General features: G+C 41.3%; 1 protein-coding gene across 1 annotated transcript in view; it reads right to left on the minus strand.

The window, feature by feature from the left end:
* The window catches only part of TRAF3 (TNF receptor associated factor 3), a 62667-nt gene extending 47921 nt beyond the window's left edge, over nucleotides 1-14746 (minus strand). The window contains exons 1-2 of the mRNA XM_005149562.3: nucleotides 14727-14746; nucleotides 1563-1716 (exon numbers count right to left, since the gene is read on the minus strand). The gene's annotated coding sequence lies outside the window, so the exon portion shown is untranslated. The remainder of the gene's footprint in view (nucleotides 1-1562; nucleotides 1717-14726) is intronic.
* Between the last annotated feature and the right edge of the window lie 6153 nt (nucleotides 14747-20899).

The following is a 20899-nucleotide window of genomic DNA, read 5'->3' on the forward strand; positions in this document are numbered from 1 at the left end:
ATCCCCTAAAACCAGAATGTAAATGGCAAAACACCATTTCAAATATTTTTTAGTTTCACAGTTAGTCTAAAGCTAGCACCTTAACAACATTTTAAGCTGTTTTGCTTTAGGACACAGAGAATGACTTGAAGACATCTGTGTTCAGCCTAGTTGCTACTTTCTGGCTGGGATTTATCAAGAACGAACAAGCATTTCCAGGGAAAAATCCACCTAGCACTAAGTTAAAAGGTGGCTCCAAGGAAGAAAATATTACAAAAAGACAGCAACTCTGCTTCATAAATTGTTTGAGGTCCTGTGTATTCTTGGTAGGAGAGCGAGACAGAGAAAAGGCCAAAATAGTATCCAGTCATTCCAGCAGAGTATTTCCTCCTCCTGCACCCTTCAGGTGCTACATCCAGATCACAACCTAGAAAGGATTTGTTAAACTGTTATATGAACCTACAAAAAGAACTTATTGTGACAAGTACATGAACTTGTGTATAAACGGCATCATTAATTCACATAATTACCTGCAACAAGCTCTTCAGTGTTTAACATATTGTCTAGTGTTACTGTAGATAAAAACTTAAGTTTACCCTTTTTCCACAAAAAAATTTGAAAGAGCCTCTTTACCTCTCAGCTTTATAAAGCTGCATTTGCTCCGAGGAACAGGCCACAGAGTAGTCCCAGAGCATCACCTGCCACTATTCTCCAAAAATACAAACAACCCCCATCGCTCCCCTGAAAGATTGAGGAATTTACTATGCTCATGTCAAGAAGCTGAATGGAGCATGTTTTATTTTTTTATCCATTCCTAATTTACAGCTTATTAACTGAAGGCAAATGGGACTACCATCTTTATTGCAGAAGCATCCTTTCTTTTCTAACTTCAGCAAGAGTGGAACAGGGAAGGAAAGTACAACTTCAAACCCATTCAATGTACTGTTCTGAAGATTCAAAATAGTTTCTACCCTTACAACTAAGGTATAAGTTTCCCAAATTAGGCTGTGGCTGACTGAGGAAGCTGACTACCAGCAGTGAGCTCTAAATTCAAGATATTTAAAATAAAAAAATTTAAAATATTTTGCTCAGATGTGAAACAAAATGGGGACAATTTGCTTATCTTCTTTGCAAATACAACAGAACTGATAAAATGAACCAAAAATTTACTAACAAGACTGCACCTGCTATCAGACAATTCAATTCCATAAGGCAAACAGTGCAGAAGAGCTTGCTAAATAGTCCTTTATGACTGTGTGGAAGACACGGTACAAAAAAAGAATAAGGGTATAAGAGGACTTACTTACAAAATAAAGAGTGAAACTTACTTGACTTTTGAGATATCATCCGCATTCATAACTAAAGCAAATCCAGGCACTGAATATGGTTTGTAAAATTGATACCATCGACTTAAAGATGTGAAAACACAAAGGAGAACAAGGTACTTTACAGTTTCATGCAATGATACAAACACTACTAAAAAAAAAATAAAACCCCAACAAAAAACCCCTACTCACACAAATATCATGAGGTTTCTAAATGTGCACATCACAAAATTATACAGCAGAACTGTTGCTACCTACCTGCTTACATGAAAAAAATAATAATAACAATGACAACACAAACCACAGTGACACTGAAGAGTGCAGTCTGTGCTTCTAACGGATTAATACACTGTCCCTCACTGCTGAGAGACAGTCTTGATTCAGTTAAAGCCTAAGCACTCAGGCTTTCCTGCTGGGAAACAAACAAGTAAATCGGTTTCAAGCATCTCCTATTAATATACAGAAACAATTCTCACAAGCCTGAAGGCAGGAGAGAAAAATAGTAGGTTACGGTTGCATTAAACCATAACGAACTATAGCAAATAAAAAAGCTGTACTGAGATTCATTAATTTATTAGAAAATTCACTGCAAAAGTCTACTTGACAGAGGAAGTCACCACTGCCACCACTTAGTGAGTCAAGCTAATCTGCAAGAATGTTTCACATAATGGGAAAATTTTTATTGGCCGGAGGTTCACAGTGTTCTTAAATTTCCAGAAGCTGCAGATGTAAAGATACTTCTGCTAACCTAAACCAAGATCAAGAAAAGAAACTATCTGAGATGCATGCTCCATTTCACAACACACGTCTATTTCTACTAGCTACTGTACTTCAACCTATTCAGCATAGGACAGATTTACACTGATCAAAGGATGGAAATATGAACATTGAAAACACAGGTAGTTTGAATACTACCACCAAACCATATTAGAATATATTGGCTAGTACGTCGCCCCCATTTCTGAACTGTGATACCGAGAACTGGAGTAGTCTTCTTAGCTACCAGTTTTATTCTTGTAGGAAGCAAGTACTAGTGAAACAGATGGAAGGGAGTTACAAGAAAGCACGATACCATCTTATTTCATCCATTTTCACTTTACCATGGGGAAAAAAAAAAAAAAACTAACAAGAGCCAACAATCCTACACACAATCAGTAATAAAATGAAAGATGTTCTTCACTTCCCTTGGCAATGAAAATATGCTGCAATACAACTGCAGCATAAACCCCAGTTCACTCAAAGTCAAGTAGCTTGAATTAAGGAGTATTTCCACTGTTTCAGAGGGCTGATAACAGTTTAAGGATTCAATTTAAAATCAAAGAGTAAATTCAAAACATTTCACAGCTCAAATATTATTCCCCTTTCTCTGCTAAAAATTATCAATTTAAAAGTACAGATTGTTCAGATTATATTTTAGTTGCTGCCTGTAAAATGCTTTTAATGATACTTAAGAGTAAGTCTAATTTTTTAATTATATAACTTTATGGAGGTTAAAAATTATGCTGTGGATCATAAATGCACAAGTATTGGGATTCGAGCTCTAAACCAGATTTCTAAATTACAAAACTGATCATAAACTAAACCCTACTACCTAAAGCCTCAAAAGCTCAAAGACCACATTTGTTTTAGTACTTAAGTACAACTCTGTTACCATGACAGTGCAGTACAACTTTCCTAATAGGCCACAAAGCATCTGTGGGAGGGGGGAGCAGATAAGCCCAGAAGCCCAAATTCAGAGTTGAATTCATGTTATGAAACACTGGTTTTAGGGCTCCATAATGCAATATATGAACAACTGTTTATGTGGCCCTTATTTTTTATTTTACTTTGGTGATGCAAATTCTCTACAAAGCATTCTGCCCTCTTGAAACATTCTTTCCACCCCAGTTATGAAAAGGGAGATAGGATGCTTTAGACAATTTACCTATGTATATTCCAGCAAAAGCCATGTCTGTGATTATGCAAGTTTTATCTTAGTTGACAACAACAGAAAGATGAATGAAGAAGGCCTTCTGACTCCAGTAACTGCATGTTCCTTTTGAAACTGGAAACCTAGTTAAGGGGACTGCCTCCACAGCACAAGAGAACCAACTTGTAATTATGGAGAAAGGAAGGAGAGAAAAAAAAAAAAGAAAGAAAACAGCAACCAAAACAGAAACTAAAAAGCACATTTCCTTCTGTTACCTGGTGATGCACTCAATCATTTGAAGGCCTAAATTCTACCCCTGGAGCATACCAGCCATACAGCTGCATTGTCCGAGTAAAAAGCAACATCTCAGCATTGTAACGACCAAAGCAATCTCTGGGAACCATCCTGAGGACCCAAAGGTGTCCACAAGTTCACACAGAAAGCACAGCTTTTTGTTTCCCAGGATAGCTAAACACTTCTCACCTGCAGCTATACTTTTCAGTCTCTTTATCCACATACTGAACACCAGTGCTCACCTGCCAAGAACTGGCAGGTTGCACTCCCTGTATGCCTTATCAAAAAACAACAGTATCGGTTTTGTGGTCTGCCTTAGGTTTTCTACCTAAGGCAATGCTACACTTCAAATCACCAGAGAAAGCACAGGTCTTCCTACAGCACTAGACATCTGGAAATCATACTGGAACAAGCTCAATCTGCTGTTTCACAAGATAGTCCTACAGAGATCAGAACCCTTGGAGCTACTGTCATATGCTAAGGTCACACCATGAAAGCAATGTCCCCAGTTCAGATAGGAATATAATGCTATGAAAGGTTCAGTAGTTCTTGTCTAACAATGTATCTCCATGTGGTTCAGGGAAGGACCTCAGTACAGTAATCCAAAACACAAAACATACAAAACAAGTAATAATAAAAAAGAAGAAACGACCACCAAACAGCAACAAAAAATACCCAAACCCTAGACCAGAGGCAAATGATGGATTGGAAAAAAAAAAAAAAATCCTTGTAGCAGCAGCAAACAGCTGTGTTCTGGCCTGTTGTCAAGCCCTGATCTAGTCCCACAGTTGAATGGAAAAAGGAGAGGATGAAAGCAGACAGAACAACACTGTATACCTGAAAGACATTTTTCCTGTAATGAAGACTTCTGCCCTACTGTAAGAGTCAAAGATCCATTTCTCCTATACAGTTCTGCTTTGTTCGGTATTGGTACTAGATCAGTTTTATCAGTTAACAAACCTGAAAAGTCATAAGCCTGATATCAATTCTCATTCTGCCTGCTATCCCAAAGTTTGTTAATTTGGACCACCTAAATAGTTCTACCACAGTCACAGCAAAACTGTGATACAGTCTCAACTGACCACTTTGAGTATCTGCTGAAAGAATGACCCAGTCACCACTTCGTCTCATCCTAGCTATTGAAAACAGATTAATAGCCCACATTAGTTTAAAACAATGGAAGATTAACTCCTCTGTACTAATTTACAGACATTATATGCTGGCCTCCTTATTCTTGCAGTGAATACCTAGGTATATGGTACAGTTTCATCAGAGGCCACATAAGGAAACAGCATCTTGGAAGTCACTTGTATGCAAACATTAAAGGTTTCTCAAAAAATCAGAGACCAGAACAAAGAGACAACAGCAGTTTAAGGGAAGTATTATATGGGTTCAGGGAGCTCTAACAGGGAATAAGGCCATATAGAAACATGTATATACAGAAACTCTCTAAACACTCTTGTTTCTACTTTATTTATTGTATTAAATACCAGGCAATAAGCTCTGATGCTTAAGCCCTGGTGAGTAACTACAGCCATTAAGATATTGGTACATCTTCATCTGGTCTTCCCACCTCTTCTTTGGAATTTACCATGCTAATAGTAGTTAAAAAAAATCTTTTAAAAAGCCACCAACACACAATTGTGGTACCTTCATTTCTATAGTTCACTTCACTTGGGCAACAGAACGAGCTGAAAGCCACTGTGCAGCAGGAAAACCATGATATAGTTGCCATCACAGAAACATGGTAGGACAATTCACAAGACTGGAGTGCTGCAATGGATGGCTACAGGCTCTTCAGAACAGGTGAGCAAGAAAAGAGAGGGGGTGGTGTTGCATTGCATGTTAGGGAGTGCATTGACTGCTGGGACCTTAATGTTGTGAGAAGGCTGAATGTGTGTGAAGATCAGGGGGAAAGCCAACCAAGTAGATATCCTGGTAAAGCGTTCTTCAAACAACTGGGAGAAGTTTCACAATCACACCCCAAAGAGTGCTGAAGGAGCTAGCAGAAGGGCTTGCCAAACCACTCTCCATCCTTTGATTTCCTTCTATGACAAGGTGACCATTCTGGTTGATGAGGGGAAGGCTGTAGACATTGTCTACTTAGATTTTAGTAAAGCATTTGACACTGTCTCCCACAGCATTTCCCTGGAGAAACTGGCTCCTCATGGCCTGGACAGGTATAGCCTTCATGGGCTTAGAAACTGGCTGGTGTCAGAGTAGGCAATATTACCCAAGATAATGACAGTTACCTGCGTCTTCCTACTTGCTTTTCCAATCTATTGCATGTTACCCTTGCAGTATGTCCTTTAAAGCAGTCTGTTTCTCTTCAGTCCCCCTAAACCCTCATCCAGGATACAGAAACAATCGTGATAAAATATAACAAGAGAAATTGCTAATGCCCTTACCATCATTCTTTTACCTTACAGATGTTTATAATTGAAACATTTATTCAAAATTTCCTGGAAAATAAATTTTACTCAGTTTCACATCACTCACCACAGAAAACAATCGCAAGATCAAATACAAAAACTTTTGCTTTGCATTTAACCTCAATGAAAAGAGTTAACAGCTAGCTGGGTTATGCGTTATATCAGTTCTTCTGAAGAAGACAGAAGAAAGAAGAATTAATTATTTCAGTTCTCTTGGCATCAATTTGTGTTGCTTTTCTCTCCATACTGGCTTTTGGAAGAGTACATTCTTATTGCTCAGACCATATGAAAAACATTTCCTCATTATAATTTTATTACCCATGTTAGTTTGCCACTGATTTGTGGCTTGAACACTCCAATCTTTTCCCTACACACTTGTGTCATTCTTTCTTACTCAGTTTTAACACCATCACCTAAATTTCTTCTCAAATTTCAGATCATTAGCAATGTACTGATCTAAGCAAAAGAAGCCTGTTGCTACGTGTCAGTGTAGAAGAAAGTAAAGATCACCAATTCAAGCTTGTTTCCTAAAAAGAAAATAACTCCACTGAGTTCCTTAGATTGTAACATGCTTCCTATGGCATCTTACCTACAAATTTTCTGAATTCTTCATGTTGTCTTTATTTTGCCATTCTTCTCTATTTCTCCTTTAATTCCTAGGAATACTGAATTTATCAATTCATCTTTCATAAACTGCCTCCATTTGTCCTTTTAATCAGATCTTGGTGAACATTAAATCAAGATAAGCATCTATATTTATTATCAAGAGCTTTCCCATACATCAGTGTACTCTTGAATAGAAGTGCATGTCCCACACGCCTTTCTCAAAAGACACCTGTGCAGATAAACTCCAAGGTAAGACTTTGGCCATATGCAAGACTGCATACTTTTGGAACATCAACTTCTGACTATCTGGGATCAACTACATCATTTAAAATGGCACTCAGGACCTCTGTGTGCAGGCACCATCTCTGTTCCCTGAAATTTTTACAGAATCACTAGTCAATCAGGGCTCAGGCAAAGGAATACTATAATGTGTTTAAGTTGAAATAGTACTCTTTTAAAAAGAAACTTGAATGGACAGGGGTCAATAAGAAGACAGGACCTTGAATACTAGATTCATGAGGTTATTATTGCTGTAATGGGCAGTCTAATCAACTTCTACATTTTCAAATTAAGTATTTCTTAACACTGAATTTCTTTAATACTGCAGTATTCCCATCTACAAGATAGCAGGTAGTGTTAACACAATGTCAACACTTAAACAGATGAGGGCTACCATAGAGGCTGCTAAAATCTACACCACCCATGCAAAAAGCATGTGATTTATTTCTTCCATACCTCCTTCCCATAGAAACAGCCTGTCATCTTAGTATCTTATGTATCCCTGCCTTTGGAGAGTATTCTGATAAGGAGTCCTTAGAAAACAAAACAAAACAGACATGAAAACAGTTCTAGGCAGATGCCTGCTCCACTAGGCATATAAATATTTCAATCCCAGCAGCACCATCTAATGGAGAGCTCACCAATTTTTCCCCTTTAACATGACAAACATTTTATTTTGGAGGTGTTAACAACTGATACTTCTAACACATGGCCTATTTAATACTCTATAAAATCTGATCAGCTAGAAGAGAAGCCGAATCATTTCTCCATAGACAATCAGACCAACCTTTTTTTTCCTACAGATACTACATACAAATTTATTAAGTAGAACAGGATGTTTGTTTAACCAGGAGATAATATTTTACTTAGAAGTACTTTTTTTTCCTTAATTTAAACAGTAACTGAGAAGCATCAATGAAAGCTTAAAAATACAGTTACCATAAGCACGTTCAAAACTCTCCCTCTGAAAGCAGAACAGAAATGTCAGCACCTCTAATGTGTAAGGAATATTGGCAAACCTGGACCTCAAGCACAGCAACAGAAGTCACAATTTATGCCTGCTTCAGATGAAGTTAAGCATTTCCAGACATCTTTAGGTTATGCTTCTGCTACAAAGCATGCTAGAGGAGATGGGTAGCAGATTATCATAAGCATCAATAAAGCATGCAGCACAATGACTGTTTTCAGCTTCCACAGTTTTTCTCATTAACATTTTCTCATGCAAACAAACATGACAGAACTTAGGTAAGAAATGGGTCTATAAAAGTAGTATTTTTTTCCTCACTGCATTCTGTCCTCCTAGTTCGTTTTATAAATCACAACATTGCAAGTAAAGGTTCAACAACTTTTCCAATTAACTCAACATATAGACACGCTTGATCTGGAATAACTGCGTTTTTATTTATAGCTCAGAGGACTTTCAAAGTCTGTCTGCCCTATGGCATCTCAGAACAGTCAATACATAAATACACGAGAAAGTCTTGGTAAATAATTCTGAAAAACACAGCATTGTATTTTGGTTATATGTGCTAACAACTTTATTTACGCTAACAGGACAATTCCAAGCTTCTTCCTCATTTATTTTGAGAGAATCTCTTCAGCAAAAATCTACAGAATACAGTGGACAGATATTTATCTACTTGTCCTAAATCTTTATTTAAAAACCAAACACAATCAAACTAAAAACAAAAACACAAAAAAACAACCTAACAAAAAAAGCCTCCACCACAACCAAGTAAATCCCCAAAACTCCCTCAAAATCTTACTGGACAAAATACTGTAACTTGCATGTCTAAATAATCCTTTTCAAAATGAAAGTGACTTTTTCAGCAACTTGTAAGGAGAGAGAAGTAAAGGAAATTTATAGTCCCAGGTACTGCTGATGAAGTGCAACACACTAACAATAAGCTTGGTTTATCTCCCTAGAAATTGCCAAGAGCATTCTTCTGCACATGCTCCAAAAGTGACAAAATACCTTGCTATAACACAGATACAAAAAAACCTACCAAACAGTATGAGCAACACAACACCAATATCTACTAGCTGATCTACAGTGTAGTATCCATTGGTATTTCCACTATGTATTGACACCATGGGTGCATAGTGAGACATATTTGCTAATCTTAAATGCAGCATGCTAAGGTTCTGTTGTCAGAAACACAATTCAACTACTGCAGGAAAACAGAGCAGATATTGCTGACTTCAAGTGATACTATGTATTATTAACTTCAGATGAAGTCAGCTCAAATCCTGTCTTTTTTCCCAAAGAAATGCTGAGTTTTAGAAGGCAATGAAAACATTACTGTATCAAAAGGTTCACATCAAAGAGACGCACATATGCAAATCAGCAACCTTCATTTATTTAGGTATACAAAACTTCCTTCTATTCAAAGTGTCAGACAAATGGTAGCATTTTGAGAACATGTCATTTTACAGCCACAGGCACTTTACCTTTGGCATCTGTTGAATGTAGAACTGGTATCCTAATCAGGTTCAACCACTGCAGTCATAACAATAAAAACATTCCAGGGCAAAAGCACAATGCTTCTCTCTCAAGGCTGCTGTGCTGAACAGAAAAGAGGAAAGTGAAAAGGATGGAATGAGAGCACAAGAGTAGATTTAAAGATGTGTAATTCAGACAATAGTAGGGTACATTGCAGACCATTGTTAGTGACCTAGAACAGCTGCTTTTAATTGACCTGGAATGGAAGGTGAGGTGGCGAGGGAGTCAAAGAAGCAGGTAGCTATAGAGAGGTCAAAGTGGATTTGCAGATAAAAATTATTAGCCATAACTGTGAAAGCAAGTACAAGACTGGAAACAAGTATTTAAAGAGAAAAGTGATGTAAATGGAAGTAAAGGGCAAAATGCAGTCACTTTATCAAGTGCAATGATTAAACCACATGGGTATAAAAATAATCCCTTAAACAATTCTAAAATTACAAGAGATCTGACTGAAAGCAGTTCAAAATAAGCCACTTTAAGGATCAGAGGAACCAACTTGAGAATTAAGAGCATTTATACTGTTTGGCCAAACATTTAAGATGGAAGAGAAGCACAGCATGGACAAGAGCATTCCATTAGTAGCTGAAGAGCATAAAATGCTCAAAGGGGAATCATTTGGGATGGGTTAAAGGACATTAAAACAAGAACAAGTTGAATCAAAATTGTAAGGCTATAATGCCTATGCAAAAATCAAAACTCACATCTGCAAGTTATTAAGTTAGAAGCCACAAAACTCAAGGCAACCTACTCTCATTAGGTTTCTCCCTGTGTAAAGACAGAAAGAGGGTATAGTCAAACTAGTACAGCATCCAAGATCTCAGTTATAAAAACCTTTAATAATTCTTTTAATTATCTCCCTTCCTCAAGTACATGGATGAGCTTACAAAACGAAATCCATTCATATTGCCAAAATTTGATTTATGAGTTGAGCTTTTCTGTTAGAAATTATTTTAGGCACATTTATCATATACACAGGTTCCATAGGACAAGAGAAAACAGTTACTTTTCTGTAACATCCAAAGCAGAAAGTTGGGAACAAATACAAGCACCAGAACGGCTACCACTGACAAATGCTGTCATGTACACTCAGCTTCATATAGCACTGCATGTTTGTTGTACACAACAATGGAAGAGTATGAAGCAAATACTGTTTCTGTGCCATGATACTGATGGTGCAGAAGGTACAGCGCTGCAGAGGTGGCAATAAAAAAATGCCTCTACATAACACTTGCAGCTTATTTCATTTATCAACAAATGACACTTGTACTGCCCTGCTGGGTCTCAGTACCTCATCATATTTATGTCCTCAGACTGTGGGAAAGCACCACTATTCCCACGTTATTACCAGGAAAATGGTCTGTAATCAAAGCTGCATCAAAGTCATTTTCAGAACTCCCACTCAGCTACCACCTAACCCAGGTGGCACCCAAGTATCAGTACTCTTTTTTTCCCCAGCACATCTTCTACGCGGAAGGAAACGTTTGTCTTGACAAGGCTGATCACCTCTGCAAGCATCTCAACATCAACTTCAAATGCATCAGAAAACAATAAACAAAATGGCAGAGGAAGAAGCATCAGCAGACTGTGCCCTTCCTCATCCTGATAACTGTCTTAACCACTTCACTGAGACATCATGCTTCCTCTTACTATGTTTCTTAGGCACACTGAATTTGGATTTTTCCTGGCATAACAGAAGAGTTTCAAGAAAAGGAAGTGACATTACTCTCTACTGGCCTGTGGCTTGATGATGACAATACTCCTCAGGGAAGCAGGAAACTTGGACTGGAATCCCCCTTCTGCCCCTGGGACTCAGGCATGATGTCACATCACTATGCACTGCAACATCAAAGCCCCTTGTTGTTTAGGCCCTAACTGAATGACTTACAGTACACATATCTATAGGAACAAAGGAAAACCAGCTTCCAGGTCTCCTAGATACTACAGTGGTATCTTCAGTGGATCATCTTCTCTTTCTTGATAGATGTCAAAGCTTGTGGGAATGAAGTGGCAGTCAGGAAGGCACTTATCTTACAGTAGCATCTACAACATGTTTTTCAAGACAGTCCAAATTCAAGTAGCTCTTTTTGCTCAATGCCTAGGAAAGCTGTAGAGACTCATGGCATTTTGAACTTCTCTTGAGTGGCCATATCTTACTTGCTTTCCAAAAAGAAACCACTAAATCAAATATAAATTCAGCATTACTCCAAATATTAATTTTTTCTAATTCCTAGCTCATATACAGTCATCATTAAAGCATGTAAAATATAAGTTTTAGGTCTTCTTTCACTACTGTTTTTGACTGAAGTATTTGCAATGTATGTGAAAGGATATATTCACTTCAGAACACTTAAATTAGACTACAGAATTATTTGCAATTTTTATCATTGTAAATAATGTACAGAATGTTTCCTCTATACATCAGAGAAATCTATTTCATAAATAATCATTTTATGACACTATATAAAGTAATACTCAAACTATGAAACATTCCAACTTTAAGCATCCCTGCTATGCCCATTTCAGTTTCAATGCCTGCTATTTGCAAAAATCCAGTCTTAATGTCAAAGTATATAACACCTCAATTTTCAGTACAAGGACAGAGCCAAGGATAGAGGCAGTCGCATATGTCCAATACTGAACCTCTCTCCATGAATATGTTGAGACTTCACTTCCCATGCTGCCCTTGACTAGAACTGCAGAACTAGGAATTCTACTGAAATCACACTTTACGCATCAAGAGTAAAGCAACAGGGAAGAACAACAGCATGGAAATCAAAGGCTTAACATTTTTTGGGGGTGGAGAGGATTAGTGAACTACAGTTGTTGTGTATTATTTTAGAGATACCCTGTTAACCTAGTTACAAAGCCAAGGGTCAGTAGCAATTGAAGTCACAGTGGCAATGCTACTTTGAAGTCAGTGCTCCAGTGGAAAAGATCTCCAGGAAGAAAACAGAAACACCCTCAAAGACTATATAAATATGTATCTCTCACAATTTCCAATAACAAATAATCTTTTGCTTTATTTTCTTCCTAAACTCTTTCTATTGTATGCTTTTCTTACTGATTTCTAGGGGCAGTTTTATTTCCTTCTCTTAACCATTAGAAGAGAGCACCTCTTCCTACTTAGAAGACACATAATAATCTTTTATTGTAATTTACTCCCCTTTTCCTACCAATTCTCTAGTCCCTTCTCTATCTTAAAAAATATAGAAAAAGAAAAAAGAAAAACAAAGGAAATGTGTTTGTGATTTGTCAAAACAAAATACACTGACTTCCCATTTATGACAGTGGGGGAATCTAGCAAACAGAGCTGGGAGATCAGTTACATTCTTTACCAGCCCTTCACTGCTGTAGTTTCTTTGTCACCACTTCATCACCACAGGTTTAAAAGTATAAGAGAAAACGTAGTATGACTACAGCACTAGCTCCTATGCTACAATCACATCTTTATTCTGTTGCACAAACATACAACTCTTTCTCCCTTGGTTTCTTTTTCCCATACCACATCTTGAAATCTCTGATTTCAGTCTCTCCTACCACTTTTGGTGTTCTGGAGCCATACACCAAAAATGCCAGGAGGTTTCAAACACAAGCACTGCGTTCAGAAAGTATCCACCCACAAGCATAAAAAAATAAGAAATTACAAATTATGCCTTAGCAATTCTTTAAAGGAACTGTGCACAAGAGCACAGACCTCTGAAACCAGCATTCGGCACCTTTAACTAAGAAACACTATTATAATAAAAAAAAATGACATACAGTTATTGCATCAGCTAACATATCAGAGATCAAAATGTGTTATTCTTGCAATATCTTCATGCAAAGCCAGTTCAGGATATTGAAGCACATATAAGTAATTTCTGTTTTAAACTGCCTTTTCATCCATAGAAGAACTATAGTATGGGCTGTGACACAGACTGTAAGAATTATGGTTAGTATACTTAGTAACGCATTTATGTTCCAGTGGTTTAACAACAAAAGTTAAAAATTAAGTTTTCTGGCTTTGTGAATTTTCATCATTGCCATATCCACTAGCAGAACAGCCAGACTTCAGGACTGATAAAACACACTCCTCTCACTTAAACTTCTCATTATGGACAAGAACAATGCAAAGGTCTACCATATACAATCCTGAAAACATTTAGAAGACAAACTGTATTAGCATGGACTGGTAAGACTTCATAAAGAATTTTTTGTCACTGATGCTAACTAACTACTGCCACCTTACACAGTTTTCCAAGGCACCAACAGTAAATACGCTTACACAAATGATCTAATTCTCTGAATCCATACAAGAACGGCTTCTCAAACTTGGTATTATCAAGCTTAACTGCAGAAGGACTTTAGGAAAGCCTAAAGAGCAAGTCATTTAGTATCCTCTTTTGATCAGAATTAATTTACATTGCTACTGACTGCACTTTACCTTTCTATACTCTAGGTTTAGCTATTATTGGGAGCTTTTCATCAAGTCGTATTTCAGTAAAACGCCTACCATTTTCATTTCGGAACAAAGCAACTTTTCTAACCTCATGGTACCATCTGCTTGCAATGCCCAAACTCAATATACATCAGCATTTCCATTATCAAGCTTTATGAAAAGGGGTTTCCCCATTCAGCCATAAAAATCTCTGATTCATCCAAATGTTAAAAATATTTCTTGTCTTAAAACAAAAGACTTCTCTCTGATCAAAAGAAATAATATTTCCATCCACATTAATCCATGTGTGATGTGCATGGATTGCCATTTACAGTCACTTTAAACCAAATGGCTCGTTTTAAGGGACACCATACGGTGTGTGCTATGATCTCTTTAGTTCTAAGTCTCAGTCAGTGTAGCCTTTGAATCTAGGCTTCTATGCAAGTCAGTAGCTAATTTAAATATGGATTTTTACTAGCTATTTCAAATTATACTATTTCATTTGTCTAAGCAAAATACTGCTAGCACACGTTCACATCACACAGTAAACTCCTTTTCAGTCTATGAATGCAAGTTCAGATCAGTGCACAATAATGCTATGTGTGATCTACGGTACAAACCTGAAAGGAAAAATACACAGCTCTACCGAAGAAATAAAAGATGTACAAATTACAATATACAAGGCTTGGTTAGATCTCGACAAGCTAGATAAGTCACTGACCCAAGGAGGCTGCAAATTTCAAATTGTATCATTGGAACTTCCCACATATTACTACTACAGAAAAACATTAAAAATGTCCTAATGCATGGTAAAGATCCACACAGAGGTGCACATACAGCCTTTCACGTCAAACACAAGATCAGATCAGCGGAATGTGAGATTATGCCTCCTAGCATTAATGCCATTTCTCTTGGTTTTCCGCAGATAATTCAGATCATAAACACATTAAGATACAAGTAAATCAAGATGTAAATGCCTTACCTTCCTATTTTACAAGCCACTGCAGTTCTCAGATTATGAGTCAGTCATATGTTCATCTGCAGAGGAATGACTCAGTATAAACTTTAAAACACTCGTTATTTTTTCTAACATATAACACGGTAATTAATTAAACGTATTAAAACGTGGCACTGCGAATCAGCGCACAAAACGAATGGCGTGAAAACAAAACACTTTTCTTTCTGCGCACGCCAAGCAGATGGTCTTATACCGCAGGACCGTTGGAGGCAAAGAGACTTTATAAAAATACAACTCCTTCCACACCAGTTAGGGGCAGCTCCGTAACAACGGCAAAGGATTTTCCCCGGCGGAGACCGCCTTAGTGCCCACCGCCCGGGCGCAGAGCTAAGCTGAGCCGCCGCAGAGGGCAGCCGCGGGAGGTATGAAGTTGCAGGGGCCCCGCGCTCGGCTCCCAGGCGCGGCGGCTGCCGGCAGTGCCCCTTTAAAGGCCGTCGGCCCGCCCCCAGGACTGCATATGGAGGGAGCCAGGAGGGGAGAGAGGCTTCTGCATTCAAACGACACATCAAACGCCGCAAGCGTCGCCCGCCGCCGCACAGCTCCGCTCCGGCCTGCGGCCGGGCTCCCCTCTCCCCTTCTCTCCCCGGCACGCACGCACAAACACACTGGGGGGCGGAGGGGGAAACCAGGAGAAGGAGAGGAGGGGAGGCAGAAATAAGTGAAAAGGGGGCACCTGCAAAACGCTGGAGTGTCGTCCGGGCAGGAAGGGCCCACGCCGACCCCGCCGGAGGCTGATCTATCCCCGGGCACCAGCCGCCACCAAGGTCCCAGCAACAGGCTGCGGGTGAAGCGCGCTCGGCCCCTGCGTGTAGCAGATGCCTCATATCAGCGCCGCGCCGCCGCCTTGCCCCCGCCGGCGCCGCGGGAGCACACCCCAGCTCCCGCCGCCCGCCCAGCCCCGTCTCTATGTCTAGGGAACCCGAGCGCCGGGGGGCCAAGCCCGGCAGGTGCCACAGCCCTGAGCTGAAGCCGCCACCAGGGCGGCAGTGAAGCGCTGTCCCCGCCGTGTCTGTGTGCCTTCCCCCTCCCCTTCACCGCAGCACCGCGCCGCTCCCCGGGGCGGCGGAGCCCCGCGTACGCCCTACCTGCGAGCGTGTGAGGGGAGCGGGACGACAGGCAGCAGCTGGAGCCCGGTGAAGGAGACCGCCAGCCCGACGGAAAGTCCCTGCCGCTCTGCGCCGTCTCCCCCCGCCCCGCACTTCCTCTCCCGCCCGCTCAGGCTGGAAATCCCCGGCGAAGCCCGCTGCTCTCCCGGCTCCTCCTCACACACCGAGGGGCGGGCTCGGCCGAGCCGCTCAGCGCGCGCGCAGCCGGCAGCCGGGGATCGGGCCTGCCGTGCTCGCCTGCACCTGATGCCATCGTTAGCCCCCAGGCCCCGGCAGTGGGCACAACCGGGGGTGCGTGCGCCATGGGCTTCCCGCCCGGGCACACGGAGCCCGTCGCGCTCGGCACCTGCCGACCCCCGCGAGCGGCGAAGGAGGCGCGGGGTGGGATGTGAGGAGAAAGCGTGTCCCGCTCGGGGCAGGAGGGGGGGAACGCCGGGGCAGCCGCGCCGAGGCTCGCCGTGCCGCCGCCGTGCTCGGCCTGAGGGCGGGCGTTGGTGCGGCGGCCCGACCGTTGGGCACTGGGGGAAGGGCGGGAGTGCTGAGCAGGGGATGGCGCTGGGACGCGGGGCGCCGGAGAGAAGGGTCGGCGCAGAGGAGAGCTGGTGGTTTCCCTTCTTCGCACCGAGGGAGGTGCGAGCCGCCCCTCACAAAAGGTCGCCTCGAACACAATAGCCTTTATTGAAATAAAGAAAAAAGACACTGGGGAAAAGGGGAGGGAGGAGGAAATGAGAAGCAGGGAGGGGGAGAAGAGTCTGGAAAAGCTCTGGAAAGAGCAGCGAGACAGAGTTGTTCGCCCCCCAGAGAGGTCGATCTCCTCATGGAGCACGCGGGGAGCAGCCGACCGCAGGTGGCAACCCCGAGTTGGCTGAGGGTATGGGGTGTGCCTTTACCCGGCGTCCCGGGGCGAGAGGCAGCCGTCCCCTTCCTCGGGAGCCTCTCTCGGCAGCGGTGAATGGGGGGGGACGCTGGCACCGGGTGGAACTTGTCGGTCCGGGCGGCCACGTTAAAGAAATGCCTGTTTCGGGCTATGCTTGTACCGCAGTGTTATGATCACGGCAGATGCCCAGCCGGTACCGGCGTCCCGTGTTTTACGCTTGTATCACCGCGGCCTCACCGGCTGCTGGGGGCGGGGGCGCAGCCGTGTCTGAGGACCAGAGGGGTCTCGGCTGGAACGGGAATGTGGGGTTCAGATGGAGGCAGCGGCAGCGTGGATTGGGTCGGTTGTAGGAATTGCCGCACAAGGGCTCTTGGAGCTCCGGGTGCAGCGACGGGGCTGGGGAGGTCAGGGAGCCGGGAGAGCCGGAGTCGTGAGGAATGTGCAGAGCTGAACACGGAGAAATGAGTGGTGTTCGGCTAATTTCAGTGAGATGAGGTCACCATCCTTTCTGGACGTTGTTTATTGAGGGATCACTAGGGAGGAACAGTTGGATGCGTGATCCTGAACAGACAAGCTTTGCGTCATAGTTGCTGCTTACAGCATCTCCCCGCATCCCGACATCCATCCTGACCCTCTTCGGTCTTCATCCCCCGGATCTCTGTACCGCCCACTACAACCTGCCCTGCACGACCAAACACCTCCAGCTCTGGCTGTGTCCTCACCAGGCCCCGAAACGTGAAACCTGGCCCACACTGCTAACTCCCTGCTCGTGTGCTGGTATTTTCCTCTTCCCACCTTCCCACTTTCTCTCTCCCCTCACCGTCTCCCCCCTTGTGCTGCTGTCCCCAGCAAGAGGCTGGCTCAGCTGTCAAGACAGCTGTGCCTTTTAAAATGATGCTGTGAACCTGCGATCGGAAAGACATTCTAAGACCGATGTCTCAAATGTTCCCATCACTTGTTCGAGATTGCTTAGCTCTGGACTGGCTGATAGGACTGTGCACCAAGCCTGGATTTCTCCATCAGCGTGGCAGCAAATAAGTTTCTAGCAGAGGCAAACCTGCAATTTCCTTCTTTGCCACTCTTTTTGCTGTTGTGTATGTGTCCTATTGCTTTACCCTAAAAAAAAAAAATAAAAACTATAACAGGATTCCAGTGCCTGTAGCTCTAGCAGCTGTATTAATGTATTCTTTCCCCAAAAGAGAAAACAAATTCCTATACCATCTAAACGATGTCAGAAGCTTTTCCACATTCACAGATGCCTGTAGCCAAAGGGGTAGTGTTGATCTAATGCAGTATCCCATATCATGACTACAAGATTTGAAAGATTTTCTAATACCATTATTTATAGTGAGCTGTGTCACCAATTATCTTGTCCTTAACTGGTTTGGAATCTAACATTATAAGCAATGTTTTCACTGGACCTGAAACACTGTCCCAGTGCTGCTGCTACATGCTTCACACCTCTGCATAGCAGTACTGTTTAGCATATACTGTGTTCAGAACAATAGAATAACAGAAATAATAGTAAGGACCATGGGGCAACCCTGTATTTTAGTAAAATGAAGAAACAAAATAATAGGGCATTACACTGGAAAAACACATGAAAGAAAAGACTTTTTTCAATAAATAAAATCCACTAAGAGAAGAGTGGTAATCCTTTACAGACTTGGACAGGGATAGTTATCTCCAAAAACTATGGGGAATATATATATATATGGAGACCAAATGTCATGTGATTATGGAAACTATAATTTCCCAGATACAGCCTGGGAGACACCACTGGGAAATGGTGGGGCTTAAATGTTCTCAAGTGTCATAGAAACTCAGTTTCTCAAGCAAACAGTCCATGATGCAATTTTAGGCCTGTATTAATAAGCAGCAAGGACCTTGTAGAAGGCCATAGTACTGAAACCAATCTTGAACTGAGTGATCAAGGACTAATCCAGCTTATGTTAAAATGCAAGAGGGACAAATTCAGATCTTTGTTTAAGACTTGGGATCATAGAACAGCAGACTTCAAGAAATGGAGGAAATTCCTGAGACTGACAGGACAAAGGAACCCAACGATGTTTTTTACTCAGAGAAAGAAGCTGGCAAAGGAAATTACAATTGCCAAAGCAAGGATTTGTTCAAGGTTAGAAGTAGTACCCTGTGCCTAAAACACTCTGTAGTGAGAGGAGAAAGGTGGTGATGCTGGTAGCCTTGGGCCTGCTTTGCCTGACATTACTATATGGGTGAATTCCTCCATGAGAAAATGACTGTGATCTGCCAGCGGGGATAGCAGTGGAAAAGGCTTATGTCAGTTTATGATGCATGAAGCAGAGTATTTTTAGTAGAAAGAGGGAAGTATTGTAGAGCTTTACACAGCAGAGCTAAGGACCCTTGTTCGGAAAATTATGTCCAGTTCTGGAGAATTACCATCAGAAAAGATTGTCTTAGGTCACCACAGGTGCAGAAGATGAATACTGGAGTTCCTGGGCAGCAGAGTAGCTGTAGTCTTGAATGGGAGCTGCAAGCAAGCTTGGCTTCCTTAACTAGCCAAATGAAGCCAAAATAGCGTGATGATTCACTGTGAATATACTCAAACAGTAAATATTAAGGAAGGAGAACTATTTAAATTAAAGAATTATACTAGCACAAGGATGTATAGATATGAATTGGTAATGAGTACACAGAGTGAAAAGCTTTCTAGCCATTCCAGGAGCAAACAGTACTCTAGGCATAGGCGCCTAAATGATTTTAAATCAGGGCATGATACTTTTGTATGTCTAAGAGGGATTTAAAGGGGGTTGAGCTCCTGACATTATACTTTGACCATTCCCAAACTCCAGGGCTTCTTTTGGTCCTCTACCCCACCTGCATTTGGCTTGTGAGGGTTTTTTCAACTGCTTCTGGAGCACTGGAAATTAGCCAATGATACCATGTAGAGAGGACAATGGTGATATTAAATCATCAGGTGGTTTGTTGTACATCCTGCTTACAGGCATTACCATTGAACTGATTGCCAGATTTGGGTCACAATAAAACACTTTCCCTCAGATGAGCCTGGCAAAGGACTGTTTTGCTGTTGTTTTTTTTTTTTTTTTTTTCTCCCTGCTGCTTAGAATATTCTGGGAGATTTTTGTGCTAAATATCTTGTTGCAGGGGTACTGGCTATAGTCTTCTGTGATAATCCTGCTTAAGAGATTTGGTCCTTTACTGCAGCTCTTAAGTTTATTACCTGATACTAAAAGGTGTTTAGTGACCCTCAGTGAATGGGGGCTTCAGAAAATATATTCTGTGAGATTTCCTAAACAAAACAGCCATAGAGAGGTTATAGAGAGGGATCATTTCCAGACTTACCTTCCCAAAAGTAGCATCAACAGGTTATTTTTAATGCTGAAAGTAAATCTGAGGGGGAGGGAGGAAAGAGAGAGAACAGCAAACCATTGTTTCTTGTGTGAATTAACTTACTGCAATTAACAAACATTCAGCTAAATGTTTGTAACAAGTAATGATACAGTACGTCCTTACTAGCCCTGCTGTTTCAGGTGCAGTTTGGCACTGCTTTTGTATATAATGCTAACTGTAAGCATTGTGATTTCTGTCCATTGTGCGTGCCCTCCTCACAGTTTCTGAGGAAGGTGGCTATGTTTTGCTCCTAATTGATATCTATTGCGGATCTCAGCAAGACTTAGCAGAACTCCAGTTTCTGCATTTCTGGCACTGAGGCAGCTTCCTGATTTGCAGCTTCCTCATCTTATGTTTTGAATTGAAGATGCTTATTAACGGAATAATAAAAACATTAAATTTACATTCCTTTTTATTGCTGAAGCACAGCCCAAAAGGACCTGTATCATGGGAATACGCATTAATTTACTGCATCATATACATGAGATAAAGATTCCCTGGAGTTTACTTCAACTGCTACTAAGCAATAATGTCTAATGTGATAGCCCACTTGCTTAAGGAAAAAAAAATACTTCCCCTGCCCAAGTGATGATTTTCTAATTTAAATTCCTAGAAAGTGATGGCTTTCTAAATGACAAGCATTTGAGGTGAAACATTTCCCAAGTCTTACAGAAGTTAGTTTTATATATGCCTTCATGAGTATGCTGTGACATTTTTCCTTTCTTTCAAGCTAATTGTCATTCCCAAGTCAGCTTATAGATCTG

Source organism: Melopsittacus undulatus, chromosome 4 (assembly GCF_012275295.1).
Source record: "Melopsittacus undulatus isolate bMelUnd1 chromosome 4, bMelUnd1.mat.Z, whole genome shotgun sequence".
NCBI lineage: Eukaryota > Metazoa > Chordata > Aves > Psittaciformes > Psittaculidae > Melopsittacus > Melopsittacus undulatus.